Genomic DNA, 13,365 nt, shown 5'->3' with positions numbered 1-13,365 from the left:
TACATTAATTTTAATTATTTTAATTAATTAAGTGGAACTATAATAGAGACTAAAGTTAGTTCCTTCTAGTAGAAAAGAGAGAGATGTTTTGAATTCTTATTTACTGTTTATGATGCAAAAATTGATGTGGAGTTATTTTTTATGATAGATGAACCATAAATAAAGACTCGGATGATTTCCGTACTGAAGATGGTCTTGGACTAAGAAAAGCATATTGAGGATTTGGACAAACTATGTACCACCAGCAACTAATTCCAAGGCAATTCATGACCAGAATTTTACTGAAAAGGTAAACTTTGTTCCAGTTTTATTCCTATCAGTGAATCTTCAATTAGATTTGCATCATAATTTGGCTGGACTCTTTCTAGGTGATTGAGGTTCTAAGTGGGGACTGCATCATTGTTGCAGATGATTCCATTCTTTATGATAGTCCACTAGTAGAGAGACGAGTCAACCTGTCAAGTATTCGGTGTCCCAAAATGGGCAATCCTCGTAGAGATGAAAAACCAGTTCCCTATGCTCGTGAAGCAAGGAGTTTTTGAGAACACGCATTATTGCTAGTAAATCGATTGAATTTTAAGAAAATTTATATTAGGAGAAAAATCCAAAACAGTCCCTGACAATTACCTCAAAAGATAATGAGATCTTTGACAAAAAATACTAACTCGGCTCTTGAGCTTTACTTTTATGGGATTGATTAGTCCTGTGCCAAAAAAAAGTCATTGTTATTTTTTTTTGGCACAGGAGCTAATCAGTCCCAAAAAAAAATATCAGGGACCGGGTTGGATTTTTTTTCTTAGAGGCCTCGTTATCCTTTTGAGATAATTTTCAGGGTCGAATGGAGTATTCACTCTTATATTAGCATGTGAAATTTAATTTATTGTGTTATACTTTTAATTATCGATTTTTTTTAATTTTTATGGATGTAACAGATAGGAATAAAAAAATTTATTGATTCGTATTAACAAAATATTACAGAAGTTACAATTACTGAAAAATTTATTTTGTTATTATTTTTATTTTTAATTGTTCATAAACATGATAGATGAATAATAAAATAATAATTTATAAACAGAAGATAAATTTTAGAGAAAATGACAAATAGATTCTTGACATTTTGGTCCGTGAACATTTAAATCTCTAACAATTTAAAAATACATTTAAATTCCTGACCTTCTCAAAACCAGGACACATTAATCTCTCTGTTCACTTGGATCTAGTAGACCCAACGAAAAAATCAAACATAGCCGTTGTACTAGCCTAGTCGATATACTGATGCACACGTGGGAGAGTTCTTAAAATGGGACAAATTAAATCTAAGAATGGATATGTCCAGATTTTGAGAAAATTGAAAACTTAAATGTATTTTCAAATTCTTAAAAATATAAATATACGTGAACTAAAAGATCAATGGCTTATTTATCTTTTTATTTAAATTTTATAATTAAATAATATATAAAAAATTAATTTATAATAAAATTAAATAAAAACAATTTAATAATTATAAAAAAATTTTAAAAATATATATTTATTATTGAAACTATTTAATCGTTCAAACATTATAAAACATTGATACTATCGAATCCTTTCGGAATTAACTACCACCAAAAGGAGAAAGTAATTGAGAGTTGAGAGGATAAACCGATATACTCTTTGATTCTAATGGTGGCAGCCAATGAGAATATAATTGGAGCCACTCAGAGTGGTTTAACTTGCTTATTTTTTGTCTACTCATGGCATGTCTCTTTGACTCTGAAATAATCTTGTGATAAGTTAATAATAAAAAGCAATCAGGAAATGACAACACGTCAAAATAAATATTATACTAATACTAGACAGATAATATATAAAATTATTTTATTAATAATTAATAAATATTAAATAAGATAAATTTTAATTATTACAAGTGATTTTTTAAGAGAGAGATCTTCTCCCATATTTTTATATAGTTCTCACAAATTTTGTAACTGAGGCTATATATGAGCATATGTAATTATATAATTTAGTTAGTATTTTATCTTATTAATTAAGTACTTTTTTGGTATTTTTTAAATATTCTAATGTATATAGTTTGTTAGAGTAAGTTTATTAGAGTTTAGATATTTAGTGTTTAACTACTTATATAGTGAATAAAAGTGTATATATAGAGATAATTTAATAACAAAAGCATGTGATTTCATTCCTCAACTATTTCTCTTTTTTTCTTTTAGAATTTTTTTTCATATAGTACTTGCTCCACTTTTTCATTATCCAATTTTACAGGTTTGAACAAAGTTTTGTCATTATATGATCAGTGTAGAAAGTGTGAATCTATCACCACATATGAAAATTTGTAGTAAGAGTAGTAGTGAGAGATAGATTTGACCAATTCGTTCATCAATACAATGAATGAGGTAGAATAGGTAATGAATTCAAATATGCAAAATTTTTCTACAGCAGATTTTCAGAACTTTGCAAGGATGATGCGGCTCTGTTTCAAACTTTTTAAGCCACTTCCAGATCTAATACCAATCTTCTTTAAGATCTTCAAGTTGTTATTACCTCCACCCAAGTGAGACACCTAAGATCACCCTCATAACCACTCTACTGACCATATTGAACTATCACACCTGGTCTAGATTTGTGTGGATCTGTCTAAAATCAAAGAACAAAATTAGATTCATTGACAGTACATTACTCAAATCAACTCCAACAGATGATTCGTATGATTCATATGATGCTTGGGACCATTGCAACACATTTATGCTGTCATGGCTACATGAACCATTAAGCCTAGAAATTTTACAGAATGTATTATAGTGTGATAATGCACACGAACTATGGAAAGACCTCAAACATCAATTCTATTAGGGTGATCTATTTCGGATTGCTGAACTTAGAACGGATCTATTCAGCACAAAGCAAGGTGAGTTATCTATCACTTCTTACTAAAAGTAAAATGTTCAAAAAAGCTACTAACTATTACAAAAATAAAATGTCATAAGACCCACAAGTCAGGTCATTCCAAGAAACCCTAAACAACAGAGAATTTAAGAACCTCGCTAAAAAGCGGGTTGAGGTCCTCGCCAGTCTGAATGTCTTTTCCTCTAACAGGAGGAGTTGGAGGATGCACAGAAACCGGGACCACCAAGATAGGAGCCGGAGGCGAGGAAGGAGTTGCAGCATTTGCGACCTCGACTTGATGATTGAGGAAGTCGGCTACCTTGGGACTTCGGATCAACTGGAGGCCCCTCATCATCATCAGGAGCCGGCACTATCTTTCCGTCAATAACAACGTTATCCTGGCTAAATAGGGAAACATCAAGGTCGGGGGTGAGGACTTGAACTTGAGCCTTCAAATTATTGAACATCTCGTCCATCCCTCTGACCATGTGCTCCTGAAGGGCAGTGACGAACTGATTACTGCCAGTAAAGAATTTTTTATAAAAATAATCGTGTTGTAAGTATAGTTCTAAACCAACAGAGAATCCTTTCGTACAAAATATTTGGTTGTCACAAGTAACAAAATTCAATAAAATTTGTAACCGAAGTATTTAAACCTCGGGTCGTCTCTCAAGGAATTGTAGGGAAGTATGATCTATTATTGGTTATAGAAAAAGTATATTTTGTTTTGGGTTTTTAAAATAAGGAACAAGTAATTTAAATGACAAGAAAAATAAATTAATAATTAGAAAATCTCTTGCAAGGTATAAGAACTGGAAATCATATCCTAGTTATCCTTATCAGGTGTAATGAGAATGTTATTGCTCCCACTTAGTTAACCCTTACTAAATAAAGGAAAGTCAAGTGGACCAATCAATTTGATCCTCAAGTCCTAGTCAATTCCTATGGAAAGACTAGCTTTAGAGCGATCCAAATCAATCATCAATTTCCAATTTTCAATCAACTGCTGAGTCTGATAACTCAAGTGTTACGAATTACTTAACCAAAGAAAAAATGAAGAAAATCTACTCGAATAAAAATGCCTTCAGATTGGAAGCAGCAGTAACATAAATAAAAGAAAGAAATCTTAAATCTGAAATACCTCAAATTATATTAAATAAAGAAATCAACTCTAACATGAAGATCATAAGCCAAATTGAAAAGATAAATAACAATTAAAGTAAAAGAATAAGTAAAAGTAGAAAATAAATTAAAGGAACATTGAACCTGGAATGAAGAGAAGTAGCCTAATCATAATAGAAATCCTAAATCCTAATCCTAATACTAAATCCTAATAGAGAGGAGAGAGCCTCTCTCTCTAAAAACTACATCTAAAATCTAAAATTATGAATATGAATGTTGTCTGTTGTGTATGAATGTATTACTCTACTTTATAGCCTCTAATCTATATTTTCTGGGCCGAGAACTGGGCCGAAAATAGCCCAGAAATCGCTGATTGCGAATTCTGTCACGCTGATTTTCGCAGATGCGACGTGTGCGCGTGATGCACACGTCCGCATCGTCTATTCTCAAGGAAACTATAACAAATTATATATCATTTTGAAGCTCCGAATGTTATCTTTCCAACGCAACTAGAACCGCTTCATTTGGACCTTTGTAGCTCAAGTTATGGTCGATTGAGTGCGAAGAGGTCAGGCTGGACAGCTTAACAATTTCTTCAACTTCTTGTATTCCTTCCACTTTTGCATGCTTTCTTTCCATCCTCTAAGCCATTCCTGCCCTATAAACCCTGAAATCACTTAACACACATATCAAGGCATCGAATGGTAATAAGAGAGGATTATAATTGGTAAAATTTAAGAGCAACGAAGCATGTTTTCAATCATAGCACAAAATTAGGAAGGGAAATGTAAAACCATGCATTTTGTATGAATAAGTGTATGAAAGATTGATAAAAATCCACTCAATTGAGCACAAGATAAACCATAAAATAGTATTTTATCAACCTCCCCACACTTAAACATTAGCATGTCCTCATGCTAAGTTCAAGAGAAACTATAAGAGAGTGAAGGAGAATGGTAGAAAGTATGTAATGCAACCTATCTATATGAATGCAACTACATGCAAAATGTTTCTACCTACTTGGTGAAAAGTAAATAAACCTTTCAAGAACAAATATGAACTAGATTTCACTAATTCAAATCACAAAATAAAATACAAGTAAACTTGCAAAAGAAAATAGCTCGTGAAAGCCGGGAATAAAGAATCGAGCATCGAACCCTCACTGGAAGTGTATGCACTCTAATCGCTCAGGTGTTTAAGGTTCGATCTCTCAATTCTCTACTAATCTTGCTTTCTAAGGCTTGCTCTTCATCTAACAATAAACAAAGAATTAATGCATAGATACACATATCAAGAGATCTTTTAAGGGTTGTAATGGGGTTAGGGTCAAGGTAGGATTGTATTTGGTCAAGTGGACTAAAATCTGAATCCTTAATTAACTTAAACTTTCCACCTAACTTAGACAATCCATGTAATCATAATACCACATCTAACTATCCATTAACCATGTTTTTCACATATTCATGCATCCTAATTTCGAGTACAGTACATATGCATTGCTTTCACCACTTACTTTGGGGCATTTTGTCCCCTTTTATTATTTGCTCTTTTTCTTTTATTTTTTCTCCGTTATTTTATATATATATTTTTTTTTTCTTTTTCTTTTCTTTTATTTTTCTCAATGCATATGATTAAGATATTGAATGCATAAACATGTTCTTAACATTCTTGTTCATATTTTCTCAAGAATACACAACACCTAATTCTCAAACCAAATATTGGCAAACCCAATTTTCCCACACTTAATTCATGAGCACTTTCACTAGTCTAAGCTAACCAAGGATTCAAATTAAGGACATTATTATTTTCCACTTAGAGTTAATGATGTGCTAAAGTAAAGAACAAAGGGGTAAAATAGGCTCAACATTGGTTTGCAAAGGATAATGAAAGGGTAAGGCCATATGGGTATGTAAGCTCAGTGAAACAAAGGCCTCAATCATATAAGTGCATGCATACATCAAACCATGGAAATATAGAATTAAGCAAGACAAAGATCACAATTTTAGAGAGAAAAACACATACCAAAAATAAAATATTGGTTGATAAAATGCAACCAGTCAAATAGGCTCAAAAATCTCACTGGTTTTGTATGTTCGAGCTCTAAACCATGTTCGAATATAATATTTCTTCAAACAAGTTCAATAAAAATTTTAATTCAAATTAGTAAAATACTATAAAAAGTTTCTTGAAAAAAAATATCACTTTAACCAAGTGGTAAAATATGCACAAAATCAATCAAATATACAATCAAACATGCAAATGCAACAACTAACTACAAAGAAAATTTAAACATTGGTGTTGAGAAGAAGGTAACTAACCCACGAAAGTCGGTATCGACCTCCCCACACTTAAAGATTACACCGTCCTTGGTGCATGCTGAGATGTATAAGTGGACGGGTTGCTCCAACTGACACTTTTCTCTCCAAGGAATGTGTGTAGGAACTTGTTTGTCGCCCCATATAGAAGTTTCTCCCTTTTTCCTTCTTCGGTGGCCAGCCTGAAAGAAGAGAAAAAGAAGAACAGGAACCCAAAAATAATGATAGAAGACAAATAAAATATGAGTGGGTAATGCCAAATAATAAGAGTCTCAATCACATGGTAGCTACAACATGCAGTGAGAAAACAGTAGAAGCATACAGCATATCAATAGTGCAAAAATTGCAACAAAGGGGAAGAGAGTGTGGGTAATGCAAGATAGTATAAGCTCATGTCAATGCAAAAGGAATACAAGTATCAGAAAAGATCAACATTGACTTAAATAATATTACTCAACAGTGGAAAACAAGTCATGAAGCACCAGAATAATTCAAAAAAAGATGCAATAGTTTGAATAAGAAAATTTTAACACCAATGGAAAAATAATAAATTTAGAAAAGAAAATAAAAATATGCACAAAATTAAAATGCAATGAATGAAAGTATGCAGATAAATTAAGTAAAATAGAATGAAAGTGAAGAAGGATGAGAAGTTAAAGAGATGAAGAAGAAAAAAGTAAGAAAGGAGGAAGAAAGAATAAGAAAAGATAGAAGAAAGAAGAAAGAATGATAATAGAAAGATAAGTAGGATTGGAGAAGAAAAGATAGGAATTCTGGCGCTGATCTGGATAAGCCGTGCGGCGCAGGCGACGCGGACGAGTGGGTCATGCGATCGCGTGGTGTGTGATAGGTTCAGGTGACGCGGACGTGTGGGTCACGCGATCGTGTGGCCTGATTTGTGCTATTGGCGTGAGTGCAGCCGTGCGTTCGCGCAACTCTCTGTTTTAAATGCATTTTGCCAAAATTTAGGGTGACGCGGACGCGTGAGTGACGCAATCGCGTGAATGGCCATATTTTGAAAATGACACAGACGCGTAGGGCACGCGTTCGCATGATAGGGCTTGTGCTTCTTGCATCATTCCAGCCCAGCTCCATCATAACTCTCTGCCATACACCTCTTTACGTCGATCTTGCAGGGCCACGCGTTTGTGTGGGTGACACGGACGTGTGGGAGGCTCTTTTTTAGAATGACGCAGACGCGTCATTGACGCGGTCGCGTGGGCATGCTTGTGCCTAAGGCACGCCTCCAGCCACGCTCTCACGTGACTTTCTGCTTCCTTTCTTCTCGTGTCCAAGGCACCTATGACGCGGACGCGTCACGTGCGATTTTTTTTAATGCAGTATACAGAATGCAGATGATTATGCAGAAATTATGAATGAACACTAGGGCTGGAAGTGAGTCAAGCCAGCTCATGAGCCAGCTCGAGCTCGACTCGTTAACAGCTCGATAAGCTAAGCTCGTGAGCTCGTGAGCCAAGCTTGAGCCTGAAATTGAGCTCATAAATTAAATGAGCCGAGCTTGAGCTTGGATAAGCTCAGCTCATTAGCTCGTGAGCTAGCTCGATTATATATTTATAACAATCTTAATTATTTAATATTTATATTTATTTTTTACATATAATTTTAATATAGGACATAAATAAAAAATTTATAATTTATTGATAGATAAATAATATATAAAATTGATCTTTTCAAATATTTTTAAAAATATATAAGTTATAATTTATTGATATAAAATTATAGATTATGTATCTATGTTTTTCTTATTTGAGCCAGCTCATAAGCTCGAGCCAGCTCGTGAGCTTTTGGTGAGCCGAGCTTGAGCTTAAGAAATAAGCTCGATTGTTAATGAGCCGAGCCATGAGCCAAGCTCAATTTTCGTGAGCCGAGCTTGAGCTTGGTCTAGCTCGGCTCAGCTCGGCTCACTTTCAGCCCTAATGAACACGAATGAAAATAAAATAAAATAAAACTAAGAACAAAAAGGAAAGAGTATACCATGGTGGGTTGTCTCCCACCTAGCACTTTTGGTTTAAGTCCTTAAGTTGGACGTTTGGGGAGCTCCTTGTCATGGTGGCTTGTGCTTGAACTCGTCTTGAAACTTCCACCAATGCTTGGACTTCCAATAAGCTCTATCAATACCAAGTAAATTTCTCAAGCTTTGATGGAGTTCTTCACAAGCTTTGAGCTCCCAAATTTGATCCTCATATATTCCCGGATCCCAAATCTTGTTTCTACACCCGTCTTCAAGTTGATCATCATGATTCCATCCGGGTGGTGAGCAATCTGAATTCTCACTAAGGCATCCAAACAGCTTCCTAAACCCATTCAGTTGAGCTTTACACCAACCTTTGCATTTAAACTTTGAGCTTTCCACCATATTGAACCTTGCATGACAACTCCAACCACTAACCATCTTCCTCTTACTCTTAACGCCATAGAGAGCTCTAAGCTGACCATCTGTCTCAAGTAAACCATATTCAAGTGGGAAAGTAAAGGGCAAGGATAAGAATTTTACCCACTTGAATGTTGTATTGGATGGTAATGGCTTTGGGGGAGAGGTCTCCAACAACTTTGGCAAGGTGATTTCCAGCTCCATTCCCTTGAGCTCTTCCTTGACAACTTCTACCTCTTTGCAAGCTTCTTCAATATCAACCTCTTCCTCTTGGTAGCTTTCTTCCAATTCGATCCTTTCTTCATTGTTCACCAAAGGCATGGGAGGTTTTGCTTCTTCTTCTTTAATCTCCATGTCTAGTCCAATAGGAGAGGATTCAAATGTAGATAAGAATTCATCGATGATTGAATTCATCTCTTGATCATCCCCTTCAAAGTCTTCAACCATGATATGCCTTGGAGGTTGTACACCCTCCTCAACATCAATTTCAAGCTTCTTGGATGGAGGTTCTATGACTGGAGGTTCCCATGGAGGTTTCGCATCTCCTAAATCTTCAACAACTTCTTCCTCTTCAGCTATTATGGCTTCCTCCACTTGTTCCAATACAACGTCATGCTCCTTACGGTCCACCGGAGTCTCTAGCATCTCCTTCATGCTGCGTTCTTCATTAGATTCTCCACATGAAGCCATGGGAGTTCCTTGAGTGTCCGAACGTCGAGAAGCTAATTTATTTATCGCTTGCTCCAGTTGATGAAGGGTTGCATGAAGTCGATATGTTATTTCCTTGAGGCGATCCTTTGATTCTTGTTGCACTCGGCTATCATAAGTAGGATCATAGTGCTCTTGGATTGATGGATATGGAGATGGTGTATATTGAGGTGGTGGTTCTAAGTATGGCTCATAAGGTGGTTGGTATGGTGGATATGGGTTAGGGTCATATGGAGGTGAATGGTGTAAAGGGGCTTGTGAGTATGGTGGTTCAAAGGTGTGTTGGGGAGGTGGTTCATAAGCATATGATGGGGCTTGTTGGTAACTACAAGGGGGTCCACCATATCTATCATCTTGGTATGCACCTCGGAATGGCTTCTGACCATAGTAATTTGGTGGATGTTGGTTGTCACGAAGGGGTCCGCCATATCTAATGTCTGGGCATGCATTGTAGGATGGTCGTTGTCCATGGTATCTTAGAAGGTGTTGTTGCCAAAAGGGTTGATCAGATCCTCGTGGCTCCTTCCAACTTTGATTGTTCCGACCTTGATGCATGTTCCTGTTATAGCTTCCATTCCTTCCAACAACATTAGAACCAAACTTGAAACCAGAGGTATGAGAATTCATAGTAGCAAAAGAAAATAAAAACAAAAACTAATAAAAAATTAATGAAAATAAACTCCTAAAACTAGAAACACTGACAACAATATAAGATAAAGATTTGAAAAAGGTTTAAATTTTGAAAAGGTTTGACTTTTAAAATTTTAAATTTAAATTTTAAAATTTGAATTTTGAATTTTAGAATTTAAATATTGAAATTTGAAATTTGATTTTGAAATAAGATAAGATAAGATTTTGAAAAAGATATGATTTTTAAAAAATATTTGAATTTTGAAATTTAAAACTAAGATAAGATAAGATAAAAATTTTAAAATAAAAATCTGAAATTTTTTTTGTAATTTTCAAAAAAATCAATTAAAATAAAGAGAAAAGATATTTTTGAATTTATTGAGGAAAGAGAAAAACAATAAAGTGACACCAAACTTAAAATTTTTAGATCAAAACGAAGAAAACAACCAAGAACAACTTGAAGGTCAAGATGAACACGAAGAACAACTTGAAAATCAAGAAAGAACAAGGAACATTATTTTCGAAAATTTTAATAACTAAATAAAAATCAATAACCTCTTAATTTACGAAAAAGCAAAAATAAAAACAAAAATAAAAACAAATAAACAAGCAAAAAGCAAATATTTACAATAACTAATAATAATGCACACGTTTGTAATTCTCCAGCAACGGCGCCATTTTGAATGATTAGATTCTTGCTAGTAAAGAATTTTATAAAAATAATCGCGTTGTAAGTATAGTTCTAAACCAACAGAGAATCCTTTCTTACAAAAAATTTGGTTGTCCCAAGTAACAAAACCCAATAAAATTTGTAACTGAAGTATTTAAACCTCGGGTCGTCTCTCAAGGAATTGCAGGGAAGTATGATTTATTATTGGTTATAGAAAAAGTATATTTTGTTTTGGGTTTTTAAAATAAGGAACAAGTAATTTAAATGACAAGAAAAATAAATTAATAATTATAAAATCTCTTGCAAGGTATAAGAACTGGAAATCCCATCCTAGTTATCCTTATCAGGTGTAATGATAATTGTTATTACTCCCACTTAGTTAACCCTTACTAAATAAAGGAAAGTCAAGTGGACCAATCAATTTGATCCTCAAGTCCTAGTCAACTCCTATGGAAGACTAGCTTTAGAGCGATCCAAATCAATCAGCAATTCCCAATTTTCAATCAACTGCTGAGTCTGATAACTCAAGTGTTACCAATTACTTAACTAAAGCAAAAAGGGAGAAAATCTACTCGAATAAAAATGCCTTCAGATTGGAAGCAGCAGTAACATAAATAAAAGAAAGAAATCTTAAATCTGAAATACCTCAAATTATATTAAATAAAGAAATCAAGTCTAACATGAAGTTCATAAGCCAAATTGAAAAGATAAATAACAATTAAAGTAATAAAATAAGTAAAAGTAGAAAATAAATTAAAGGAACATTGAACCTGGAGTGAAGAGAAGTAGCCTAATCATAATAAAAATCCTAAATCCTAATCCTAATCCTAAATCCTAAGAGAGAGGAGAGAGCCTCTCTCTCTAAAAACTACATCTAAAATCTAAAATTATGAATGTGAATGTTGTCTGTTGTGTATGAATGTATTCTCCCACTTTATAACCTCTAATATATGTTTTCTGGGTCGAGAACTGGGCCGGAAACAGCCCAGAAATTGCTGATTGCGAATTCTGTCACGCTGATTTTCGCAAATGCGACGCGTGCACGTGATGCACGCGTCCGCATCGTCTATCCTCATGGAAACTATAGCAAATTATATATCATTTCGAAGCCCCGAATGTTAGCTTTCCAATTCAACTAGAATCGTCTCATTTGGACCTCTGTAGCTCAAGTTATGGTCGATTGAGTGCGAAGAGATCAGGCTGGACAGTTTAGCAATTTTTTCAACTTCTTGTATTTCTTCCACTTTTGCATGCTTCCTTTCCATCCTCTAAGCCATTCCTACCCTATAAACCATGAAATCACTTAACACACATATCAAGGCATCGAATGGTAATAAGAGAGGATTATAATTGGCAAAATTTAAGAGCAACGAAGCATGTTTTCAATCATAGCACAAAATTAGGAAGGGAAATGTAAAACCATGCATTTTGTATGAATAAGTGTATGAAAGATTGATAAAAATCCACTCAATTGAGCACAAGATAAACCATAAAATAGTGGTTTATCAGGCAGCGTGCTCCTCCCAGACATTTTTTAGTTCCTCCTGAAGGTCGAGTTTTTCTCCACAGACCCGAGTATAACTCTCCTTAGCCATCTGCTTCACCCCTTCGACCATAGCTGCCGCAGCCTCAGCATTCTTAACCTAAGCATGAGCCTTTTCCAGGTCGGTTTTCAGCCTAGCATTCTCCTCCTCCACCTCCTCCTTCAAACCTTTCAGTTTCTCCACATCAGCTCAAGCCGAGTCAAGAAAACTTTGGGTGGCACCAATAGGAGTCTTCCTCTGCTCCTTAGCCAGAGCAATGCATAGTCTTGCCATCCGAATATCATTGAGGGCCATATAGCTAAGATGATTTTGGATAGCCACATCATCCATGTCTATGTGGCGATGAGGCAAGATATTCTTCTCGCTCCAAGCAAACCTGTCGAATTCTTTGTCATTGATGCTTAACTCCCCAGAAGTTTTTTGTTTTTTGGGAAGAGGCCTTGAAGGTGACGGGAAGAAGCCCCCCAGCCTCCTTATTTTGAAGGCCCTGAGCAATAACTATTTTCTGGGTCTGACGTAAGTATTTCATAGACGAAGTTTTGGAAGCAATGGTCACTGCAAAAATGAAAAGCACATTAGAACAACAAAATACAACTTAAGAAGTTATAAAGGCTAGAGGTCAGAAGATTACCTAACTCGGACTGAACCTGACTGGGATCACCAAAGAACCTTTTTTGTGTCTAAGTAAGGAGCTCGGTTCCAGCACTCTTGCAACACGTCCACAAAATATTTTTTTACTTCATCTAACTTATCTACAGTAAATTTGGCTATCACGGGCTCCTTTTGCCAGTACAGGAGAAAGGAAGGTTCATCATTCTCGTCTAGATACAAAGGTCGGACACTATCTACCGACTGGATTTTAAAGAAATAATTTTTGAAGTCGTGAAAAGACTCATCAAAATTAGAAAAAACCTTTCCGTCCTAGATGGCGCAAAAGAAAAACCAAGATTTTCCCTTCAATGTCTAGGGCTTGGTCAAGACGAACAGGTAAAAGAAGACCCTAGTAGAAGGTCAAACATCAAGCTCTCGAGAGAGGAGTTGGAAAATCTTTAAAAAGGCCTAGGAATTCGGGTGAAGTTGAGAAGGAGAAACATTGCAAGT

This window comes from Arachis ipaensis, chromosome B4 (assembly GCF_059453495.1).
Source record: "Arachis ipaensis isolate K30076 ecotype BB chromosome B4, ASM5945349v1, whole genome shotgun sequence".
NCBI lineage: Eukaryota > Viridiplantae > Streptophyta > Magnoliopsida > Fabales > Fabaceae > Arachis > Arachis ipaensis.
The sequence above is the reverse complement of the archived record's forward strand: the minus strand, read 5'-3'. Positions refer to the sequence as shown.